Source organism: Cryptomeria japonica, chromosome 11, assembly GCF_030272615.1.
Source record: "Cryptomeria japonica chromosome 11, Sugi_1.0, whole genome shotgun sequence".
Lineage (NCBI taxonomy): Eukaryota > Viridiplantae > Streptophyta > Pinopsida > Cupressales > Cupressaceae > Cryptomeria > Cryptomeria japonica.
Window position 1 is genome coordinate 487668377 of NC_081415.1, and position 24983 is coordinate 487693359.

A 24983-nucleotide genomic window follows, 5' to 3' on the forward strand; every position below is an offset into this window, starting at 1 on the left:
CCATTAGTGAGGATCATAAAATATCTATCACCTTGAATACTTTTTGTTCTTATTGGTCCACAAAGATCTGTATGAACCAAATCTAACAAATGTTCCGCTGAAAAGGATTTTCTCTTGAAAGTTGAGGATGTCATCTTTCCAAACTGACATTCTTTGCACAGAGCATTTATTGATTTGTCTAACTAAGGCAAAACTCTCATTGTCTTGGACTTACTTTAACAATGTTATCAAAGTTTATATGACAAAATCTCCTATGCCAAAGCCAACTATCATCTATGTTTGCAATTAAATAGTTGCTAACTTTAGGATTAAGGTGAAACAAGCTACCTTTAGTTTGCTTCCCGGTTGCAATCAGTTCATGTTTGTTGTCATAGATTTTGTACATAGCATTTTTAAACTCAAATGGGTATCCTCTATCATTGAGTTGTGCCACACTTAAAAGATTATGCTTTAAATCTTCAACCTAGTACACATCATCTGCACTACCCTTTCCATTAAGAGAAATAGTTCCCTTACTGTTAACCATGCAGGGTGATTCATTACCAAATTTTATAACTCCACCATCAAATTACTTAAGAGAAATAAATTTGCTCTGATTACCGGTCATGTGATGTGAACGACCACTATCAATGATCCAATCATCAGAGTTATCCATCCTGGATACTAATGCCTTCTGGCCTGACATCTCTTCTTTAATGGCTACAAACACGATTTTTTCATTAGCATCACCATTAGATTCCTCATCAGTGATACCACTATCAACAACAATAAGACAATCTCTTTTGCCTTTACCCTTATACTTCTTGAATTTCTCTCATTTGTGCTCATTATCACCATTAGGACAGTTAGCAGCAATGTGTCCAATCTTGTTGCATGCAAAACATTTCAAAGGTAATTTGCCTCTATATTTACCTATGCCTCTAGGAAGCCACTTGGCCAACAATGCTTCAAGCTCAACTAAATTGTCTTCACCATCAACTTCTCTGTTGGATCTGGATTAATAACTATGACTGAAATCTCTACTTTTCCTCATAGATGGGTTAGAAATAGAAGCTCTAAATGCAGACTCATATTTTTGTACACTACCATCATAACCATTTAATTCAAAATAAGTAAGCTTGCCAATGATGGAGTCAAGAGTTACCTTAATTTTGTCAATGGACTTCAACTCCTGAATAGCTACAACTCAGATAGTGTAGACCGGTAGCAGGGTTCTCGGTACCTTACTAATCATTGTGGAATCTTACACTTTACCTCATGCACTCTTGATTTCACCAACTATTTCTTTTATCCTTTGATCATACTGCTATATATTCTCACCTTCAACCATCCGCATGTCATCAGATTTTCCTCTTAGACTCTCTTCTTTAGCAATCTTAACATGTTCATCACTGCTATAAATATCTTCAAGTTTTTTCCATACCTCATATGTAGTTTCAAGACCATGAACATCTACATACTCTGCATCAGACAAAGAACTGATAATAACCTACAATGCTTGATGATTTTCTTGTTTCTCTTTCTTCTGATCATCAGTCAACATCCTAGTACGTGAAACATACAGTATCGACATGTTCCCAATATCGACTTCCCAAATTCTTGATATAAATTTCAATTCTGTCACTCCATATCCTATAGTTCTCTCTATTAAACTTTGGACCTTCCTTCTTCATCATGATTTGCAGATCTTTACCTCAAGTTGTTAGGCTTAAACCTTAGAGGACCTAAAATTATCTGATACCAATTGATGGTATGATGAAAGAACAAGTATCTAGTCAACTACAGAGAGTGGGGGGGGGGGGGCGCTGAATCAGTAGATAGAAAAACTAATACGAACTTCACCAATATCAAAAATCAATCTCTCAAAGTAAACTTAGAATAATACCTCTGTCAAGATAAACAAACTCATAGGATAAATCAGTTGACTGTTACAACAAATTAATAGTAAACAACTTCTTCACATCTCAATACTTCTGGTTATCATGACTTATAAAAAATAGTTAAGTAGTTAAGTGAATCAACCATGAAAACATAACCACAAAAATATTCACCACTTGACACATATTTTTGATGTGGAAACCAAAATAAGTAAAAACCATGGTGAAATGAGACTCACAAGATAACTATCTTAACTCTTCTGAAGTTCACCCTATTAGGAGCCTAGCCTATTAAAGCTTTACAAAAAGTCCTGTTAAGAACTGATCCTGTTAGGAATCACCCAGTTAAGGGATTGACTACAAATTCCTTGTTAGAAGCAATAGCCTATAAGGAGTAACCTCGGTAGAGGATTTGAAAATCCAATCTAATGGACCACCTTGTTAGAGGATTTGAATAGCACCAAGCTTGTTAGAGCTTACCCAATTAGGAGATTTCAATTCTGTTGTAATATTTAGAAAACAATAGGAGTTTTTTGATCTATCTAAATAGCACTACACTTGTTTGATCAGATCCATTTCATTCTCCTATCTGCCTTTAATCAAACTATAGATACATCATCTCGTTCGGCAACCACACACTCAACTTAACTATGTCTATCTCTTTGCCAACTCATTCAACTAAACAACTTCATCGACCTTAAATAGAAATCAATCAAGTCGGTAACACAATAAAAACCTAATTCTCATAGATATTACAAACAAATCGGTTCAAGTATGACCGTTGGATTACATAGAAATATTTGCACATCAATCAAGAAAACCTTGATCACTCCTTGATCACCGCTTCATCGAACTTAGTAACTCATCATGTGCTTTGCATTAGATGCAATACATTTGCTCATTTCCTAGACAAAAAACCATTACAACAATTCACCAAAATCTCTTTGAATTGACTTCATACAATAATCATACATGTCATAATCATTACCGCTCATCATCAGATCATAAACCAATATAACTAATTCACCAAACTTAATCGGTTAGGGTTTATAGAGAACAACAGGTAGGGTTTACCGATTACATCAATAGATAAAGTTTACATCGGTTACTGGTTCACTCCACAAATTCTTCCTGCCGGTTACAGTAACAATATTACAACAATATCAACAATATCATTATAGGTTTAATTGACATCAATGACAATATAGCATATCATTAATGCAATCTTCATGCAAATGCCAATAGTAGAAACACTAGTCATAGGAGTTGTTAAAGGAATGGAATGATTAATTTGACTAGGAGGTTGTGTGTAACCTAGGTTTTTAGCACAACTCTTCATAGGCATGATATTAGAATAAACAATATGAGCAATACCATGAAATATATCAAGACCATGTTTATCACTTTGAATCATTCAATTTAATCCTTCAATCAATGGGAGAGAATCACTTTTTGGGTATTCTTGACTCATCCATTGTTAAAGATTGTCAAATTTATTATCCATATTCGCCAATTGGTTAATAGATACCCTAGTTAGTGACCCTTCATTATGAGAATTATCAAGGGGATAAACAGGAATATCTGTAGGATTAGAAGAACCACCAATATTCTCATTGAAAAAGCTAGCCAAATAAGGCTCCATTTCGTCGGTAATTAAACCTTGGGTGACCTTAAATCTACAACTTCTCCTTACAGGGATACTATAGGTAGGACTAATAGTATTAAAACTCGTGCGCTAAGTGATGGAAATTGGAAATTTAAATTTTAGAATGCAAAGTTCTAGGGAAATGATTGAAAGGATTAAAAAGTCAATCTCCTAGGAATTTGAAATTTAAAATTAGGGCTGAAAATGACCTCTTAATTTTAAAAATTTGAAAATTGAAAGAAGGGAAGATTAAATTTAAAACTAGGGTTGTCCAAATATAACCTCTTAATTTAAAATTTGAAATTTTGGAATGTTGAAATATCAAAGAAATCAATTTAATTTTAAAAATTAGGGTATATGTAATTAACCACTTAATCTTAAAATTTAAATTGAAAATTGAAATGTTGAAATTTAGATTTGTTTTCAACCTTAGGGCGACCTAGAATCAATAAAAATTCACAAATCTCTAGAATTGAGCAGTAAAATACAGTCAAAATAGGCTCCCAAAATTTGAGGAGAAAAAGTCAGGACCAAGTAGGTAGCTACTGTTGGATATTGTTGGCATATGATGAACCGACATGATGATATGATGATGATGTATGTTGTCATTGATGTCAATAAGTGAAAGTGAACCGATATGTAGATTGGAAGAAGATGGTAAACTGGTATGAAGATTTGTAAGTGAACCGGTGTCCGGGTTTCACTAAGTGTGACTATCGGTTGGTAGTCTCAGCTCTAGGGTTTTCAAGTTTAGCAATCCAGCTTGTGCGATGCAACCGAAGACAATTTATGATGAGTTAGCTAAGAGATGAGAATGAGATCGAGGTGCCACATCATTTTTGTGTGCGTGAAGGATTTCCTTGAGGATCTTGCATGTGAAGATTGATTGTATTAAATGTCTACCTCGGGAATGATCATTCTTCTTAGAGATATGAGAAGAGAGTGTGATGGGTTACTGATTCCCATATGTGGTGAAGAATGACCAATGTAGATTGTCTTGTGATCTGTTTAAGATTGTATTGCTCTATGCAAAGTGTTTTGGACGGTTAGGATTTGACCGCTTGTATTGTAAACCTAAATGCTTAGGGTTTAGGGTTTATGCTACCGACCTAAGTGTTATCTATAAGGTCGATGATGTTTGTTATTGTTTATTTTTGGCAAATGTTGTGTGTGTATCTGAGTGATGAGATACTTGCCAGACCAGTTGGAGAAAAACTATAGACTGTGATTGTAGAAGAGAGGAATTGAAAAGGATTTGCCTTGGCATGTAGTGTTGTTATCAGATCAGAGTTTTACCTGTTGTCTTCTAACCATTTCAAGAGTTGGAAAATCCCTTTACCAGGTAGCTTTAATAGGCTTATTGTAAATCCTTTAATTGGGTGACTCAAGATCATTGAGTTCTTCAAATCCTCTAGCGAGGTAACCTTTAATAGGGTTTCAACCTTTAACAAGGTATATAGCAATCCCTTAACTGGGTGATCTTTAACAGGATCGGTTCCTAACAAAACCTTATAGTAAAGTCTTTAACCGGATTAGGCTCCTAACAGAGCAAGCTTCAAAAGAGTTCAAAACAAGCTTGTGGGTATTCATCCCCACCATAGTTTTTCCCATTTGGGTTTCCACGTGAAAAAAATCTGTGTCATGAGTTATGAATTTTGATGAATAATGATGAACAAAAAATACCCCAACTGGTACTAAGAGGGGGGGTGAATTGGTATAGATAAAAACTCTCACAACAACTTATCTAGCTAAAGCAAAACCAACTGGTTATCACCATTACTAAACTTAACCATGGCAATACAGGTTAAACACAGTAAGACATCAGATACCCTAAACATATGCATGTGGTATACTAAAAATACCATAACCTATTAACCATATACTTCATAAACATCTCATGAAAAATGCATAACACATAACACATAGATTTTTCACGTGGAAACCCAAATGGGAAAAACCACAATGGGGATGAATACCCACAAGATTGTTTTGAACTCTTTCGAAGCTCGCCTTGTTAGGAGCCTAGTCTGGTTAAGGACTTTATAATAAGGTTCTACTAGGAACTAATCCTGTTAGAGATCACCTGGTAAGGGATGGCTATATACCTTGTTAAAGGTTGAAACCCTATTAAAGGTTACCTCGCTAGAGGATTTGAAGAACTCAATGATCTTGAGTCACCTTGTTATAGGTTTTACAATAAGCATGTTAAAGCTACCCGATAAAGGGATTTATAGCTATTGAAATGATTAGAAGACAACAGGTAAAACTTTGATCTGATAACAACACTACATGCCAAGGCAAATCCTTTTCATATCCTATACTCCGCAATCACACTCTGCAATTTCCCTCTTACTGGTCTAGTAAGTATCAAGTATCTCAACACTCAGATACACACACATAAATTTGCCAAAAACTTTACAATAACAAACATCATTGACCTTATAGGCAATATTTGGTCGGTAAAATAAACCTTAAACCCTAAACATCTTAGGTTTACAACACAGGCGGTCCAATCCCAACTGTCCAAACATTTTGCAGAGAGCATTACAATTTCAAACAGATCACAAGACAATCTGCATCATTCATTCTTCACAGCACATGAGAATTAGTAACCCATCACGCTCTCTTCCCATTCCACTAAGAAGAATGATCATTCCCGAGGTAGACTCCAAACATGGTCAATCTTCTCATGCAAGATCCACAAGAAAATCCTTCAAGTGCACAAGGCTAACATGGCACCTCGATCTCTTTCACATCTCTTAGCTAACTCATCATAGAGTATCATCGGTTGCATCACACAAGCTGGATCACCAAACCGATAACCCTAGAGCTGAGACTATCAACCGATAGTCACACTTAGTGAAACCCTGACATCGGTTCACTACATCTCTTCATACCTCTTCATACTGGTTCACCAACTTCTTGACATCAATGAAAACATACTTTATCATCATATCAACATGTTGGTTCATCATATTCAAACGATAGCCAAGAATCTCCCCCTTTGGCATTGATGGCAATACTCAGTGTATCATTGCAACTAAAAATGTAGCACCCCTACTCATTTGAACTCATTAGAGTCATATTTTATTATTGTTTTCTTTCAGTGGATACATTACCATGTTTTGTTATTTAGACTTATATGACATTATTTCATGCTTTATCTGGATATGAGATGCTTAACTTGTTTACAATATTTCAGTACTTGGGATTTATGGCATTTTATGGATTATTGCTATGTACTGACACTTTACTTTATCTATGCAATGTACGTTGTGTGTCTACGAGTATATTGGATGCAAGGAGATGATTTTCCTTCACTCACTCTAGTGAGACAGGGAATGTTGCGATTCTCCTTCATCGGTGTGTTTGTTGTGTTTTCTATATAGTATGTATGCATGTGTGGTTCGGTGATGCAGGATATTGTAGGTACAAGTACCGGGTAGGTATGGGGTATCATCTCCACCTGGCTTCACAGGTCTAAGCACGCCTTATATTTTCTGATGGAAGTGGAGGAGATAGTAGTTGACCCTATTTTGTTTAGTTACACTTGGGTGAGTGTCGTCAGTTAGTCATCCTGTCAGTTGTTGACCTTTGTATTTTGTTGATTGACCTTTTATGAGAAATCGCTTGATGTTTGCTCAGTTTGCATGTTTAAGTGATTTTAATTATTGCATGTTATTGATAATTGTTACATTTAGTTCATATATATGAGTGATAAGTAGTTTGATATTTGGAAGAAAAAGAGTCAAGTGATCTAGCGACTTAACGTTGTTTACAAAGGATGAGTTAATATCTTGGTATAAGTAGATGTGATTTCATTAATGATTGTTGTGTTTACAAATATATGAATTTCATATGCATGTTAGTTCGATAATTGCGACTTGATCATTTGAATATATATATATATATATATATATATATATATTATATACACGGGGGTGACTATCAATTATATGTAGTTATTTGAAATAATGCTTAAGTGATTGAATTATCATTAGATAATATTGTCTATTCGAACTATTATGTTTTGGAATATGCATGTATATAAAGTAGAATTATATATATATCATATTTAATATACTTTTTACATTAGATTTAATAAATCAAATGTGTAATATATATAATGCAATTATTGTATATATGTCCTATTTTACTAGGTTTCTTTAATATAACATATAAAATAAACTAAGTCATGTATTGTTTGAATATATATATGAAAAGTCATTAAATATAAATATTGGAAACCAAAATATATATTTACAAATATAATTTGCTAAATAAGGATTAATGTTTAAATATTTATATTAATGAAAGTCATTAATTAAATATTAAAAATATAATAATGAAATTAAAATAAAACAAATAAAACAAGTTATAAATGGTAATGGCGGGTGTTAAGTTTAAAGGAAATTAAACGATAAATCGGGTGGTCGATAGTAATATCGACCACCCCCCCTTAAATAAAGGGAGGGATTGGTATTACCACTGACCACCCTCCTCCCTTTTGTTATACATGCCTCCTCCCATTTAAATAGATGCTCCTCCACATTACAACAAACACAGACATCCCTCTCGCTTGTTGTTAAACTGGACGTCGACTGCTACATAGACATGATATTTGGTTTTCAAACTGCCACTATGAATCAAAAACTTATCGTTAAGGATACGGTATCAATGAAGAATCATGGGAGACCATGAGTTGAGGGGAGAAGATTGGCACGTGGTGCCATGTCGATTGGGAAGTTGCAGATTTCTCCATTAACCATGGAGGCAGACTGCAATCTTCACGAGGATTAAACTAGACATCAACTGCTCCTTCCAAAGCATAACCCACATGTTAGATTCATGCACCGCCAGTTATGGATAAGATAATAGGTAATCTTGAGTAGTGTGCCATGGAAATAGGAAAACCATTGATAGGGAGAGATGCATAGTCGACCCATTCTCTACGAACTACAATAACATGTTAGATTTGTAGGGTAAAGGATGGATAAACAATTAGAATAATTAAAGAGTTGAGATAAAGTCAAGTTGAAACTCAACATATTTCATTGAAGACTCCTCATCAATCACAATCATCGAGCCTAGGAATGGGGAGAAGTCATAGGGAATTTTAAGATAAATAGAGGTGGGGGGAAGGAAGAAGAGGACGTTCATTCACTTCCAAGGAAGGACGGAAGACTCAAGAGGAAAGAATAGAATAGAGGAGAAAAATAGAATAGGATAGGGAGATAGAGAGGATACTTTTGAAGTATCAAAGAGAGTTAGATTTGAGATAGAGTTGGGAGTATATTGGAGATAGCTTCACAAGCAAGGTGCGTTACTATTTGGTGGAAGGGCGTCAAGGTCTTGCAAACCGGTTAAGATTACAAGAGGTTAGAAATTACTTTAGTTTTTGCTTATTATTTACGGAAGTTTTTTTTATAACTTATGATTATGATCTTGCTTATATTATGGTTATGGAAAGTTATCATTAGTCATTTGGGATAGTTAAATGAAAAATCATAGGGTTTTAGATGTAATTAAGTTATTAGCTATAGTAGTAGAATTTTGTTTAAATGATTACAATATTGCTATTTAAGAACATATTGCACACTTTTTATTATGTGAAAGAAATTTATGCTTGCGTTCAGAACCTAGGTATTAAGAATTATTAGTCGCTTCTCTAGGAGAGTTTGGGGAGTAATGGCTTACTGTTGAAACATTAGGTTTATGACTTATTAAATAGTGTATTAATATAGTTGTAATTCTTATTTTCTAGAAGTCTTTATTTGCAAGTTGTTTATGCATTTGACTATTTTAAGGAAAGATTGCCTATGTTAGGATCATGTGTAAATGGTGTTTTCTATCAAGTTTAAATTCCAATTCTTGTTGCATTATCGATGTGTCCTATGTTATTATGTTTCCTTGGTCAAGTGTCGATGTATAAATTTATGGATGTGAGCCATTGTGTGTTTTGTCCAAATGGTCAACCTTTGGTTAGTAAACTGTGTATCCTTCACCTGTGGTTTGTTAGGATTAGGTATGGTTGTTTGTTGCACCATAGAGTTCTCATAGAGATAATTTTCCTGTAGTGTCCTATGATTGAGTGTGGCTTTTGAGCGGGGGCCGTTCCCGAAGTGGATGACAGGATAACCTGTCGGAAGTCAGTTAAAAAGTGATAACCTAATAATTGATTAGGGGGTGGTTAGAATAAACATTAATTAAGATAATGTGCCTCGTGCATAGGTGTAGTGCTTGTACAGGGCTCATAATGTAGCGAGAAGGCCTGGAATGGCAAACTTACCACCTTGTCTTCATGAAAGGATTGGCAGGGTCCACATGAGACTTAATTGGAGCCGGAAGCCGGGAGAGGTTACCAGGATAGAGAGTCAGGAACTAGGAGGCTGTACCATGGTATCCATCTTAAGCTATGTGATGACACTCTCTCCTTAGAGTCACTAGTGTTTGTGAGTGAGTCACATGAATGTTTGCGGAGTCATGTATTTCTTTTGTACTTGTTTTACTTTTCTTGCTTGAGGGTTTTCTGCTATCTCCTAGCACGGTGGGGTGGTTCCATTTCGGGATCACATGGTCAGGTGGTAGTGTCACTTTCCATCGGATGTTCTGGAATGTATCTTTAGGTGAGGAAGGGCTTCGTTGATGTTCTTGGTTCGTGGTTCATGTACCAGCTCTTGTTCGTGACCATTGTTCAGTTGGAATCTTGAGGTCTTGTATCAAAACTTTTATGTAACCTTCATTTTGTAACATTTTAATTCATGGTATATTTTTATAGACATGTATTTTTGAATATTGTAAAATAGAGAAACATTGGAATGCATGTTATTTCAGTTCCTTAATTCTTTTATATGTATTAAATGATTGCTTTGGAGTGAATTCTTTCATTGTGGAATTTTTATCTTAAACATTTAATTTTCCTATAAAGCTGAACAGTAGGTTTTTCCATGGTGTTAATATAATTATGAAGTAATCTTCGTTGGTGACCCTTAGGAAATTCAGGAGTTAGATTTCCACTGTGTTATTAGATGTGCAATGGTTTAATTCAAGAACTTGTTTAAAAAAAAAAAAACTTATTTCACCCTTAGTTGCATGGATTGTAATGTTTTTCCTTTAGGGTTTCTGGTGGGCATTACAAAAAACCTCACAGACTAGTGTATTTGCATTATCATATATCTTCTCCCCCTTTGACAACAATGCCAAAATGGAGGCACAAGCTTCCAAAATCTACTATGTTTCTCCCCCTAAGGAGTAGCATCCTTCAACACATCAATCCTGAAAGATTTGACACTGTAGTACTTTTATTGATACATAGCACACAACTTTAGTTGACTTCATGAAGGGCCAAAACCCCTAATTCACCTCTCAAATAGGTAAATGTAGCCTTCGGTAAGGGCTTAGTAAATATATCTGCTAGTTGCACCTTACTGGAAACATGTTGTAGTACAACCTCCTTATTCTGAACTTTCTCTCTCAAAAAGTGATATTTAAGCTCACTATGCTTAGTTCTATCATGCAATACCATATTCTCAGAAATATTTATTACACTTGTGTTATCACAAAATATATTCATCGGTTCATATACAAGTACTTTGAAACCTTCCAATACATGCTTCATCAAAATTGCTTGAGTGCAGCTCATAAATGCTGCCACATATTCTGCTTTAGTTGTAGATTAAGAAGTACAACTTTGCTTCTTACTTGTCCATGATACTAATATTCCACCGAGAAAGAACGCTCCACTGGCTGTACTTTTTTGGTCATCCATATTACCTCCCCAATCGGCATCAGTATATACCTTGAGATTATAGTCACCATTATATGGATACCACAATCCATAATCAACTATTCCTTTCAGATATCTAAGAATCCTTTTAACAGCTACCAAGTGGGATTCTCTTGGACATTTCTGAAAACAAGCTACTATGCCCACTGCATGAGCAATATTTGGTCTGTTGTGCACCACATAGTGTAGTTTACCGATCATTGACCGGTACTCTTTTTCATTCACTAGTGCTAAGTCATCTTCCTTGCTCAGTTTACAGCTAGTCACCATTGGTGTACCAACCGGTTTGCTTTCCTCCATGCCAAAATTCTTCAATACCTCTTTGACATACTTGGACTGGGTAATAAAGATACCCTCTTTCATTTTTGAATTTGTAAACCAATGAAGAACTTTATTTCTCCTATCAAAGACATCTCAAACTCTTTCTTCATTTCATCTGCAAACACATGACTCATTTTATCATCTCCTCCAAAGATTATGTCATCCACAAACACTTCATAGATCAAAATCTAATCACCTTCTGATTTCAAGTAGATGTTTCTATCTTCGCTTGTTCTCTGAAATACAATCTTCACAAGATGAGAGTGTAGTATTTCATACCGCGCCCTAGGTGCTTGTTTCAGTCCATACAGGGCTTTGTGTAATCTGCACACCATGTCACTATCTTCTAATAAGCAAAACCCTTCTAGTTGCTCTATATACACTTCTTCTTCTAGGATTCCATTTAGAAAAGCAGACTTCAGATCCATCTGATAAACCTTAAATCCCTTAAATGCTGCAAATGCAAGTAGCATTCGAACACCTTCTAATTTAGCCACACGAGAAAAGGTTTCTCCATAGTCTTCTCCCTCCTCCTGAGTGTATCCCTTGCATACAAGCCTAGCCTTGTTCCTTACAACTATGACTTCTTCATTTAGCTTATTCCTGAAGACCCATTTGGTACCTATGATATTTTTTTGTTCCGGTCTGGGCACCAAAGACCATGTCACATTTTTTTCTTCTAGCTCCTCTTCCATTGCTTTAATCTAGTCTACATCTGTAAGAGATTTTCTGTAAGTCTTCATCTGTAAGACCATATAAAGCAAGCTAAGGAAGAGAGCCTTAGAGGAAAATTTGAAGACATGAGGATGGTTTAAGGAGAGACCATTCAGCAATATGGCATTAGGATTAAGACTGTGGTTGAAGATATCAAAAGCGCTAGTGGAACGATTGAGGATGCCACCGTTGTTAGTAAAGTCTTGAGATCATTGTTACCAATCTATGCAATCAGAGTTGTTGCTATCCAGGAACTAAGGTCTATTGATAAAACCAAGGTATCCTTAGACTCTATCATTGCAAAGTTGACTGCATATGAGTTGAATAGCTATGATGGTAGTGTTTAGAAGACTGAGTCAACCTTTAGAGCATCTGTTGCACCATCCAAAAAAGGAAAAGAAACTAGTACCGGTTATGAATCCAGACAATGCAAAGATATGGATGATGAAGAGATTCTGATGGAGTTTGAAGCTCTTCTTGCTAAAATACTTCCGAAAGGAACTGGTAAATATAGAGGTAAGCTTCCTTTAAAATGTTTCTCCTGCAACAAGATAGGACATATAGCTGTTAATTGTCCTAATAGTGATAATAAGGATAGACCAGAGAGGTTTAGAAAATATAAAGGATGAAATAGGAGAAATTGCCTTGTTGTTGTAGATAAAGGTGTTACTGATGAAGAATCAGAGGATGAAGAGAGTGAAGATATAGTGTTTGTAAAGGAAGGAGTGTTTGACAAGAAAGTACTTGTCTCTCGCATTGACAACTCCAATGAGTGAATTATTGATAGTGGTTGTTCTCACCACATAGCTGGTGATTGGAGAAAGTTTCTGTCTCTAGAAGAATATGATGGAGGTGTTGTCGGATTTGGCAAAGATGTACCATGCTTGGTAAAAGGTAAAGTATCCATCTCACTAAATGGAAAGAGAAGTGCTGATGATGTCTACTGGGTAGAAGGTCTGAAGTATAACCTTTTAAGTGTTGCTCAACTAAATGACAAAGGAATCACTTTGAAGTTCAAAGGTGGAATCAATAGTATAATTGGAAAGAGTGGTGAAGTTATTGTGACTGGTAAGCAAACCAAAGGTAACCTATTTCAGTTGAATGCCAAGATAAGTCGGTGTCTAATAGCTAAGTTTAATGATAGTTGGATATAGCATAGAAGATTCTGTCATATGAACTTTGACAACATTGTTAAAGCCGGAAAGATCAAGGTGGTAAGAGGACTACCTTTGTTGAACAAACTTGACAATTCTTTGTGCAAAGAATGTCAACTTGGGAAGATGTCTTCCTCAACTTTTAAAGGCAAGTCTTTTTCAGCAGAGAATTTACTTGACCTTGTGCATACTGATTTGTGTGGTCCTATGAAAACTACAAGTATTCAGGGAGATAGGTATTTTATGATTTTTTATTGATGACTGTTCAAGAATGATGTGGGTCACATTCTTGAAAGACAAGTCTAAAGCATTTAGAAAATTAAAATCCTTAAGAGAATTAGTAGAAGAGGAAAGTGGCAAAATGATAAAGTGCCTAAGAACTGATCAAGGAGAAGAATTCACTTCTGATGAATTCAACAAGTACTGTGAAGAGATCGACATCAAGAGGCAATTGTCTGCCCCTAGGACACCACAACAGAATTGTTGGCAAATGCACACTCCAATGAGAAATTGTAGGTGATTGAAGGTATTGTCATTGATGGCAACCTTACAATCCTATGGCACCGGAAGGAATCAACACCGACAGACTCTACATCAGCATACAGTTCACCGATAGCAAAAAGATTTTCACTGGCAACCTGGTCGACAAGATTTTGTTTATTGTATTTTGTATTTAATTGTAAAATCTTTTTTAAAGCTGACAAGGCGAATTGTAATAAGGCTCATATATAATATGAGATCTTAGAGAACATTTGTAATGAAGAATAGGAGAGATGGGTAATATGTGTGAATATTAAGGTAGATTGTCGAATAAGGTTTATGATTGTTGCATGAGATTAAACCAGTACTGAACCTGGCATAGCAAATGCTGATCTGAAGCAGTACATGATATTGGATTTACTTAATCCATTTTTGTAAGTCAATGAGACTTCTCTTTTGTATTTAAGCAGTGAGCTTTAAGCAGTTGGCCTTCCTGCATGTGTAGGCCCCTATTGTATCAGTAATATTCACTTATTGGCCAGTAAGCGAATATTGTGGGTCACAAATCCCATCGAGGTTTTTCCCACACCGGGTTTCCTCATTAAAAATATTTTGTTATGGTGTGCTTTCTATATTGTGGTTGTTGTTCTTATTTATTGCATTAATTCTTGTTCAGCAGTATACTATTTTGAGATGCAATTCATTTAATAAGTTAAGAAAATCCATTAACTGACAAGATACTAATTCACCCCCCCCCCTCTCAGTATCTTTGGGAATCCTAACAATTGGTATCAGATCCTGGTCTTCTATTTTTAAAAGCCTAACATCTTGAGGAAGATTCTGACACCGATACACATGGATAATCTAAGAAAGCAACTAGAAAAATCTCTTGCAAATTATGATGCAGAAAAGTTAAAAAATACGAAACTTGAAGATGATTTGAAGGCTACATAGGAAATCATTCAAGGACTTCGGGAGAATCTCACTATTGCTAGGAACAAAAGAAGAGAACTTCATGAGAAGACACAGAGTGATGATGATGAAAAAGAGACTCTTAATGATCTGGTAAGCAAACTGAAACAAGAGAATACGCCTTTGAGAAATGAGATGCAAGACATGACCATGAGATTTTGTAAAGACACTGAAAACATAAAGAAGAATGAAGATGATTTGGCTAGAAGAATCAATGATGTTGCAAATGAAAATATAAGACTCAGTCATGAGAATGATATGTTAAAAATAGATATGATTCACTTGGAACATGATAAAACTGAACTCATGAGACAGAAAGATTTCTTGGAAAATAAGTTGGCTACTATAAATCAACACAAAGAGAAATTCAAGAAAAGTTTAGAAGAACTTGATGAGATGCTAAAAAATTAGAAACCTAATGGAGACACTAATGGACTTGGCTTTGAAGTTGGTGAAAGATCCAGCACTACAAACAAACATGATCACAACAAACTGGTAAGACAGCCTAATGCTTATAAATTTAATGGAAAATGCTTTAACTGTAACAAGTATGGTCATAGAGAAAATCAGTGTAGATCTAGAAACTATTAGAACACCAATGCACCCTCTGATCAATGTTCTAAATGCAACAAACTTGGACATAATTTAGAAAATTGTAGAATGAATGTAAGATGTTATGTTTGTGGAATATTTGAAAACTTATCTAATCAATACCCTATACATACCAGCGTAGGATATGGAAAAGCTATTCAAAAAAACAATGTGACTTGCTATGCTTGTAACAAAAGTGGACATATTGTAAAATTTTGTAGAAGTAAGGCATCACCAACAAATAAAAAAGGACCCAGTTTGAAAGGTAAAGAAAAGGTTGAAGAAGTAAAGCAAGAATTTTCAAAACAATGGATTAGAAAGTTAGATCAGAATGTTGATGTGAATACTCCTCCACCAGCAGAACATAGTACCACTCCACCGGTGGGAGATTCTTCATCTAACTGAGAAATAAACCTTTGGGGGTATGGCAAGAAATTGAAAAACATGCTAATTTACCCTCGATTGATGGCGAGAAGTTGAAATACTTCTTTACCGAAAGATGTGTTAAGTTTCACTTAACTGATAGACATTAAATGTGGCAGTTGAAGGAAATGACACTGTAAAGCAAGTGTTTTGGCTCTTTTTTCATTCAACGAGCATTCAAATTTCTTGAGAGCGCAAAAATCCTGAGCGAAGGCATCCATAGCGAGAAGTGAAGAAAATCATTCAAGAACTCATACCTAAAGGTAGATTAAGGTATTTATATCAATGGCTTCCTCCTCTGCACCTGAATTCATTGCAAATCCTATTGTAGTTGAGTTCCCTAGGCCCGTATTTAAAATCATTCCCAAAATTGCAAAGAAAGATGATACCCTAGGAGCATTCTCACAAATACTTAAAGGAGTTTATTATGCTGAGGATCCTAGAATCTACATACATTGCCATATAGATGAACTAGGAGATGATGAGATTAAGAACATGTATAGCACAGTTATATGTGATGAAAATGGAAATGTTAAACCGGAACACAAGATAATTGAAACCCTAAGTTTTGAGGAAATTCTTAGTATCCCTGATTTTCCAAAGGATGTTATAAGGATTGTGCTAAGAAGAGTACATGGAGAGTTATTTTGGTTAGATTCAATTCATAAGATAACCAAAGAAGTAGTGACAGGCTTACCTTCCACCGGTAGCAAGCCTGATAAGACTAAAAAGATTCCAAATGACACTGTAATAACCCTAACTGGCGCAACCTTTGATAAGAGATCCCTAAGAGTAAATGATGTTAAGGATATCAATGTTAGGTTCATAAGCATGATTCTTGGATACAGGGTTACACATGCCAATAGATTAAACTTTGTTTCCAGCTTCTGTATCAAAAGTGCCTATGACATGGTAAACAACAATGCGAAAATTGATATTTGTGAATGGTTGAAAGATGAACTGATAGACAATCTGGGGAAGATAAAAGGTGATAAGAAAGGTACATTCAGATTTGGCAATCTGCTTGTATGTTTAAATTTATATATTACCAAGCAAGTTCCTGGTATTGGAAGAAAGGATTTTGGTTTTGACATACCGGTAGGAAAATAGCTTCTGGACATACTCAACAACATGAGAGATGAAAGACAAAAGAATATAAATGAATATTTTCAAACACTAAAGGCTAGAATGAAAACTAGGATAAGGCTATCTCAAGCTATTGTTGACAAATATCAAAAGGAGATATGCTTTGTAATTAAGAAAGATGAAATTTGGATGGAGGCAGTGGTCCCAAGGACTATTTGGGTTATTGAAATGGGATATGAGGCAGATGAGAATATAATTGAAACTTATGCAAAAGCCCTCTTAGAAGCCCCTAAAGAACCGATAGAAAAAGTATTTGGAAATGCTGAAACAATTAAAAGAAGTATTAAATCCCATAAAAGAATAAAGAAACCTGAGCAAATAGTTAGGAAAGGAACAAGGCAAGCTAAAGCTATCAAGGAGGATGTATTAAATAAAAATTGTATTAAGGAGAGTGACTTAGAAGGACTACAACTGGAAACACATCTTTCACCAAATTCTACCTCCTCTGACAGTGAGATACCAACAAAATTCAAAAGGGTAGAGAGAAAAAGAAAACCCTAATCGACACCTTCTCCTACACCAAAAAGAACAAGAAAGAAATAATAGGCAGTTAGGCCTCTAGCAAGGAAGTTGACACCAAAGAAGAAACAAAAACTAGTTGTTCCTCCACTTGACAAACTTTTGAGTGAGATAACTAAAGATGGCAAATTGACTAACATCAGCAAGTTGTATAACACACTATCAAATGATGAAAAAGAAAGTATAGAAAATAGTGTTATTTTACATCTTGATATTTATAAGAAATTTTTGGTGGAAGTTGTAGATGATATACCCAATGACTTGTACAAAAGATTAGAAGCTAGAAGGGTAGAAATTGTGGAATTAGATAAAAAGACCAAAATAGAAAAACTACTTGCAGTTCACCCACTGAACTCAACTCAAGAGATTGATGAGTTAATCAGTGAGGCTAACTGGACAATATTCTCAACTGGTCACCGACATGTAGCACTGATGGCAGGCAGAGTAAATGAAATATCAGAAGAAATTGCAGACAAGTAGGATATATTCTTTGTTGAAAAAGAGAAACAAGAAGAGCTTAAGAGACCAAAGACTTTTAAAGTCTATCAAAAGGAAAAGGACAAGGATAAGGGGAAAGGTAAGGTAGGTGGACCTCCGAGCATAAAGGTGACAGATAACTTACCCCCACCTTCCTCTGATACTCCACCGACACAAACTACGGATACTCCACCGGCAACAGAGAGTATGGAGACAATACATGAGGATACAAATCCTGATTTTGAAGCGTTGTACACAATGAATATCGACACTCAAGAAGTAAACATTGTGGTTGATAAGGAATCAAGTGAGAAAAGAGATGTGGCAACTGAGCCACTAGTAGAAGACACAACAGTTGAAACAAATGTTGAAGATATAGTTGAAGACATTGAAATTGGGAGTGAGCAATAAACTGAACAAACAACGGATACAGGAAAGGCAAATACCACAAGTATACATACTGATGTATCTACTGAGCAACCGACAACCAATGAGACTGAAAAACCTACTGAGTCACCGATAGTAGATAGTATAGAGGCACCATTAGAGAGCAAAGATAAACTGACAGAGGCACACATAGAGAAATAGGTAGAGCAACAAGCTCCTTCACAGGTACATACACAGATAGTGCCACTGGCTACATCTGATAAACCTAAACCTTTGGTAGTGGAAATGCAAACACAAACTGACCCTCCAGATAAAGAGGAAAGTAAATCTATTACTACCACCGACAGATTACAAATTGTGAAGTTAGTTGGATAGTCATCCGGAACCTCCATGACTGAATTTAGACCAACCAATGTGACAAAGGTATTACTAGATTCTATCAAGAAAATAATAGACTGTAATGCACTAGCATATAAGGCTATAGATGACACTTTACCAATTTTGAAATTGATAGCACCTAAGTGTAACATAGAGAATAAAGATTCATTGAGCTAATTAGACACATTTTCTAAGTACATAACCGACAACCTACTAACAATTGATCAAATCAATGAGGAGACATTCAGAGAGAAAATGAATAAAGAGAAGGAAAAGTTCTTTGAGAAGATAGTCAAGAAAAATAAGGAACATATGGATACCTTATTATCGATACTAGGAAAGACAATTTTGGACTTCAAGAAACTGTATAGAGATACTTGTAAAACAAACATTGTGACAAAAGATATAGATAAAGAGATTAGCATAGCTCAAAAAGAAATCAATGATATTGCTAACAACTTGATAGGTTCATCGGATTCAATATCTATAGTAGAACAGGAAATTACCGGATTTGAAGTGAAAATAGAAAAACTTGAAAAAGACAAGGAAAGATTAAGGTTTAAGGCAAAAGAACTGAAGTGTAGACTAAGTCCTAAACTGGATATCCTCATCTCTTTGAGAAAAGAGGTTTTTGAGGCTCTTGTTCCAGGACTTAAGACATTGGAAGAAAAAATGCACTTTCTCACCGGTACAATTCAGAGGACTCATGCAACACTAAAGGACAGTGAGAGATTCTACAACATTCTGAATGTTTCTTTAGCGGAGTTATATCAGATTTTAACTAACCAGTTACAGGGATCATGACAGGAACTACACACAATTGACATTAAATGATGACATTTGTCATTGATGCCAAAGGGGGAGTAGTAGAGGATGAGAAAAAGAAATAAAGTTAAGGAAAATGTATGAGAGAAGAGATCATCTTCTCAGGGGGAGCACATAGTTTTGACAGTTTTTGGTAAGACAGTTTTGGACAACATTTTTGGATACACTTTTGGCTTTTTCTCATGAGTGTTTCCATCAATGCCAAAGAAGGAGATTGTTGGAAAATTTACACTCCAATGAGAAATTGTAGGTGATTGAAGGTATTGTCATTGATGGCAACCTTACAATCCTATGGCACCGGTAGGCACTGGCACCGACAGACTCTACATCGACATACAGTTCACCTGCAGCGAAAAAGATGTTCACCAACACCCTGGCTGACAAGATTTTGTTTATTGTATTTTGTATTTAATTGTAAAATCTTTTTGAAAGATGACAAGGCGAATTGTAATAAGGCTCATATATAAGTATGAGATCTTAGAGAACATTTGTAATGAAGAATAGGAGAGATGAATAATATGTTCAAATATTAAGGTAGATTGTGGAATAAGCTTTATGATTGTTGCATGAGCTTAAACCGGTACTGAACCTGGCATAGCAGATGCTGATCTGAAGCAGTACATGATATTCAATTTACTTAATCCATTTTTGTAAGTCAGTTAGACTTCTCTTTTGTATTTATGCGGTTAGCTTTAGGTAGTTGGCCTTCCTGCATGTGGAGGCCCATATTGTATTAGTAATATTCACTTATTGGCTAGTAAGCGAATATTGTCGGTCACAAATCCCATTGAGGTTTTTCCCACACCGGGTTTCCTCATTAAAAATATTTGGTACCAGATAGAAAAGAATGTAACATGGAATTTGGTACCCAGACTAGAACACAAAAATGTCATAGGTACCAAATGGGTCTTCAGGAATAAGCTAAATGAAGAAGGTATAGTTATAAGGAACAAGGCTAGGCTTGTATGCAAGGGATACACTCAGGAGGAGGGAGAAGACTATGGAGAAACCTTTTCTCATATGGCTAGACTAGAAGGTGTTCAAATGTTACTTGGATTTGCAACATTTAAGGGATTTAAGGTATATCAGATGGATGTGAAGTCTCCATTCTTGAATGGAATCCTTGAAGATGAAGTATATATAGAGCAACCAGAAGGTTTTGCCCTATCAAAAGATAGTAACATGGTTTGTAGATTACACAAAGCCCTATATGGATTGAAACAAGCACCTAGGGCAATGTATGAAAGGTTACATTCTTATTTTGTGAAGATTGGATTTCAAAGAACAAGTGAAGATAATAACATCTACTTGAAATAAGAAGGTGATTAGATTCTAATCTGTGAAGTATTTGTAGATGACATAATCTTTGGAGGAGATGATGAAATAAGCCATGCATTTGTAGATATAATGAAGAAAGAGTTTGAGATGTCTCTGATTGGGGAGATAAAATTCTTCATTGGTCTCCAGGTTCAGCAAATGAAAGAGGGTATCTTTATTACCCAGTCCAAGTATGTCAAAGAAGTATTCAAGACTTTTGGCATGGAGGAGAGCAAACCAGTTGGTACACCGATTGTGACTAGTTGTAAACTGACTAAGGAAGATGATTTAGCGTTGGTAAATGAAAAAGAGTATCAGTAATGATCGGTAAGATGCACTATGTGGTGCATAACATACTAGATATTGCTCATGCGGTGGGCATAGTAGCTCATTTTCAGAAATGTCCTAGAGAATCCCACTTGATAGCAGTCAAGAGGATCCTTAGATATCTGAAAGGAACAATTAAATATGGATTGTGGTATCCATATAATGGTGACTTCAATCTCAAAGTGTATACTCATGTCAATTGGGAAGGTAATGTGGATGACCGGAAGAGCACATCCAGTGGAGCGTTCTTTCTAGGTGGAAGACTAGTATTATGGATGAGTAAGAAGAAGAGTTGTATTTCCCAATCTATAGCTGAAGCAAAATATGTGACAGCATTTATGAACTGTACTTAAGTAGTTTGGATGAAACATGTATTGGAAGGTTTCAAAGTACTTGTATCTGAACTGGTGAATATATTTTGTGACAACACAAGTGCAATAAATATTTCCAAGAATCTGGTATTGCATGCTAGAACTAAGCACATTGAGCTTAAATATCACTTCTTAAGAGAGAAATTTTAGAATAAGGAGGTTGTACTACAACATGTTTCTAGTAAGGAGCAGCTAGGAGACATATTCACAAAGCCCTTACCAAAGACTATATTTACCCATTTGAGAATTGAATTAGGGGTTCTGCCCCTTCATGAAGTCAACTAAAGTTGTGTGCTCCGCATCAGTCAGGAACTATAGTGTCAAATCTTTCAAAATTGATGTGTTGAAGGATGATACTCCATAGGGGGAGCAACATAATAGAGAATGGAAGCTTGTGCCTCCACTTTGGCATTGTTGTCAAAGGGGGAGAAGATATCTAATGAATGGGGAGAAGATATCTGAATAATGGGGAGAAGATATCTGATGAATGGGGAGAAGAAATCTGATAATGCAGATACATTGGTCTATGATGTTTACAGTTGCAATGCTACACTGAGTATTGCCATCAATGCCAAAGGGGGAGATTGTTGGATATTATTGGCATATGATGAACCAACATGATGATATGATGATAATGTATGTTGTCATTGATGACAATAAGTGAAAGTGAACCGGTATGCAGATTGGAAGAAGATGGTGAACCGTTATGAAGAGGGTATCTTTATAACCCAGGTTCAGCATTGGTCTCTAGGTTCAGCAAATAAAAGAGGGTATCTTTATTACCCAGTCAAAGTATGTCAAAGAAGTATTGAAGACTTTTGGCATGGAGGAGAGCAAACCAGTTGGTACACTGATTGTGACTAGTTGTAAACTGACTAAGGAAGATGATTTAGCATTGGTAAATGAAAAAGAGTACCGGTAATGATCGGTAAGATGCACTATGTGGTGCACAACATACTAGATATTGCTCATGCGGTGGGCATAGTAGCTCATTTTCAGAAATGTCCTAGAGAATCCCACTTGATAGCAGTCAAGAGGGTCCTTAGATATTTGAAAGGAACAATTAAATATGGATTGTGGTATCCATATAATGGTGACTTCAATCTCAAAGTGTATACTCATGTCAATTGGGAAGGTAATGTGGATGACCGGAAGAGCACATCCAGTGGAGCGTTCTTTCTAGGTGGAAGACTAGTATTATGGAAGAGTAAGAAGAAGAGTTGTATTTCCCAATCTATAGCTGAAGCAAAATATGTGACAACATTTATGAACTGTACTTAAGCAGTTTGGATGAAACATGTATTGGAAGGTTTCAAAGTACTTGTATCTGAACTGGTGAATATATTTTGTGACAACACAAGTGCAATAAATATTTCCAAGAATCCAGTATTGCATGCTAGAACTAAGCACATTGAGCTTAAATATCACTTCTTAAGAGAGAAATTTTAGAATAAGGAGGTTGTACTACAACATGTTTCTAGTAAGGAGCAGCTAGCAGACATATTCACAAAGCCCTTACCAAAGACTATATTTACCCATTTGAGAAGTGAATTAGGGGTTCTGCCCCTTCATGAAGTCAACTAAAGTTGTGTGCTCCGCATCAGTCAGGAACTATAGTGTCAAATCTTTCAAAATTGATGTGTTGAAGGATGATACTCCATAGGGGGAGCAACATAATAGAGAATGGAAGCTTGTGCCTCCACTTTGGCATTGTTGTCAAAGGGGGAGAAGATATCTAATGAATGGGGAGAAGATATCTGAATAATGGGGAGAAGATATCTGATGAATGGGGAGAAGACATCTGATAATGCAGATACATTGGTCTATGATGTTTACAATTGCAATGCTACACTAAGTATTGCCATCAATGCCAAAGGGGGAGATTGTTGGATATTATTGGCATATGATGAACCAACATGATGATATGATGATAATGTATGTTGTCATTGATGACAATAAGTGAAAGTGAACTGGTATGCAGATTGGAAGAAGATGGTGAACCGTTATGAAGATTTGTAAGTGAACCAATTTTGGGGTTTCACTAACTGTGACTACCGGTTGGTAGTCTTAGCTCTAAGGTTTTCCGGTTTGGCAATTCAGCTTGTGCGATGCAACCAAAGACATTCTATGATGAGTTAGCTAACATATGAGAATGAGATTGAGGTGCCACATTAGTTTTGTGTGCGTGAAGGATTTTCTTGAGGATCTTGCATGCGAAGATCAATTGCATTAAATGTCTACCTCAGGAATGATCATTCTTCTTATCGATATGAGAAGAGAGTGTGATGGGTTACTGCTTCCCATATGCAGTGAAGAAGGAATGATGTAGATTGTCTTGTGATCTATTTAAGATTGTATTGCTCCATGCAAAGTGTTTTGGATGGTCAGGATTTGATCGATTGTATTGTAAACCTAAATGCTTAGGGTTTAGGGTTTATGCTACCGACCTAAGTGTTGTCTGTAAGGTTGATGATGTTTATTATTGTTTGTTGCTGGCAAATGTTGTGTGTGTATCCGAGTGATGAGATACTTGCCAGACCAGTAGGAGGAAAACTGCAGAGTATGATTGCAAAAGAGAGGAATTGAAAAGGATTTGCCTTGGCATGTAGTGTTGTTATCAGATTAGAGTTTTACCAGTTGTCTTCTAACCATTTCAACAGTTGGAAAATCCCTTTACCGAGTAGCTTTAACAGGCTTATTGTAAATCCTTTGACCAGGTGACTCAAGATCATTGAGTTCTTCAAATCCTCTAGTGAGGTAACCTTTAACAGGGTTTCAACCTTTAACAGGGTATATAGAAATCCCTTAACCGGGTGATCTTTAATAGGATCGGTTCCTAACAAAACCTTATTGTAAATTCTTTAATAGGACTAGACTCCTAACAAAGTGAGCTTCAAAAGAATTCAAAACAAGCTTGTGGGTATTCATCCCCACCATGGTTTTTCCCTTTTGGGTTTCCACGTGAAAAAAGTATGTGTGTCATGAGTTATGCATTTTTCATGTGATGATTAAGTATTATGTGTTTGAGTGATTATGCATGCAGAGGTAATTGGTTATGGTATTATTGGTATACCACATGCATATGTTTATGGGTGAAGTTGTTATCAGGTATTGAATCTATTTCAAGTGTTCAGACTTATCAGTTTATGTTGTCTAAAGTCTTACTCCGTTTAACCGGTATTGCTATGGTTAAGTTTAGTTCTGAAGACAACCGGTTGGTATTGTTTTAACTTGATAAGTTGTTGAGAAAGTTTTTGTTTGTATTGATTCACC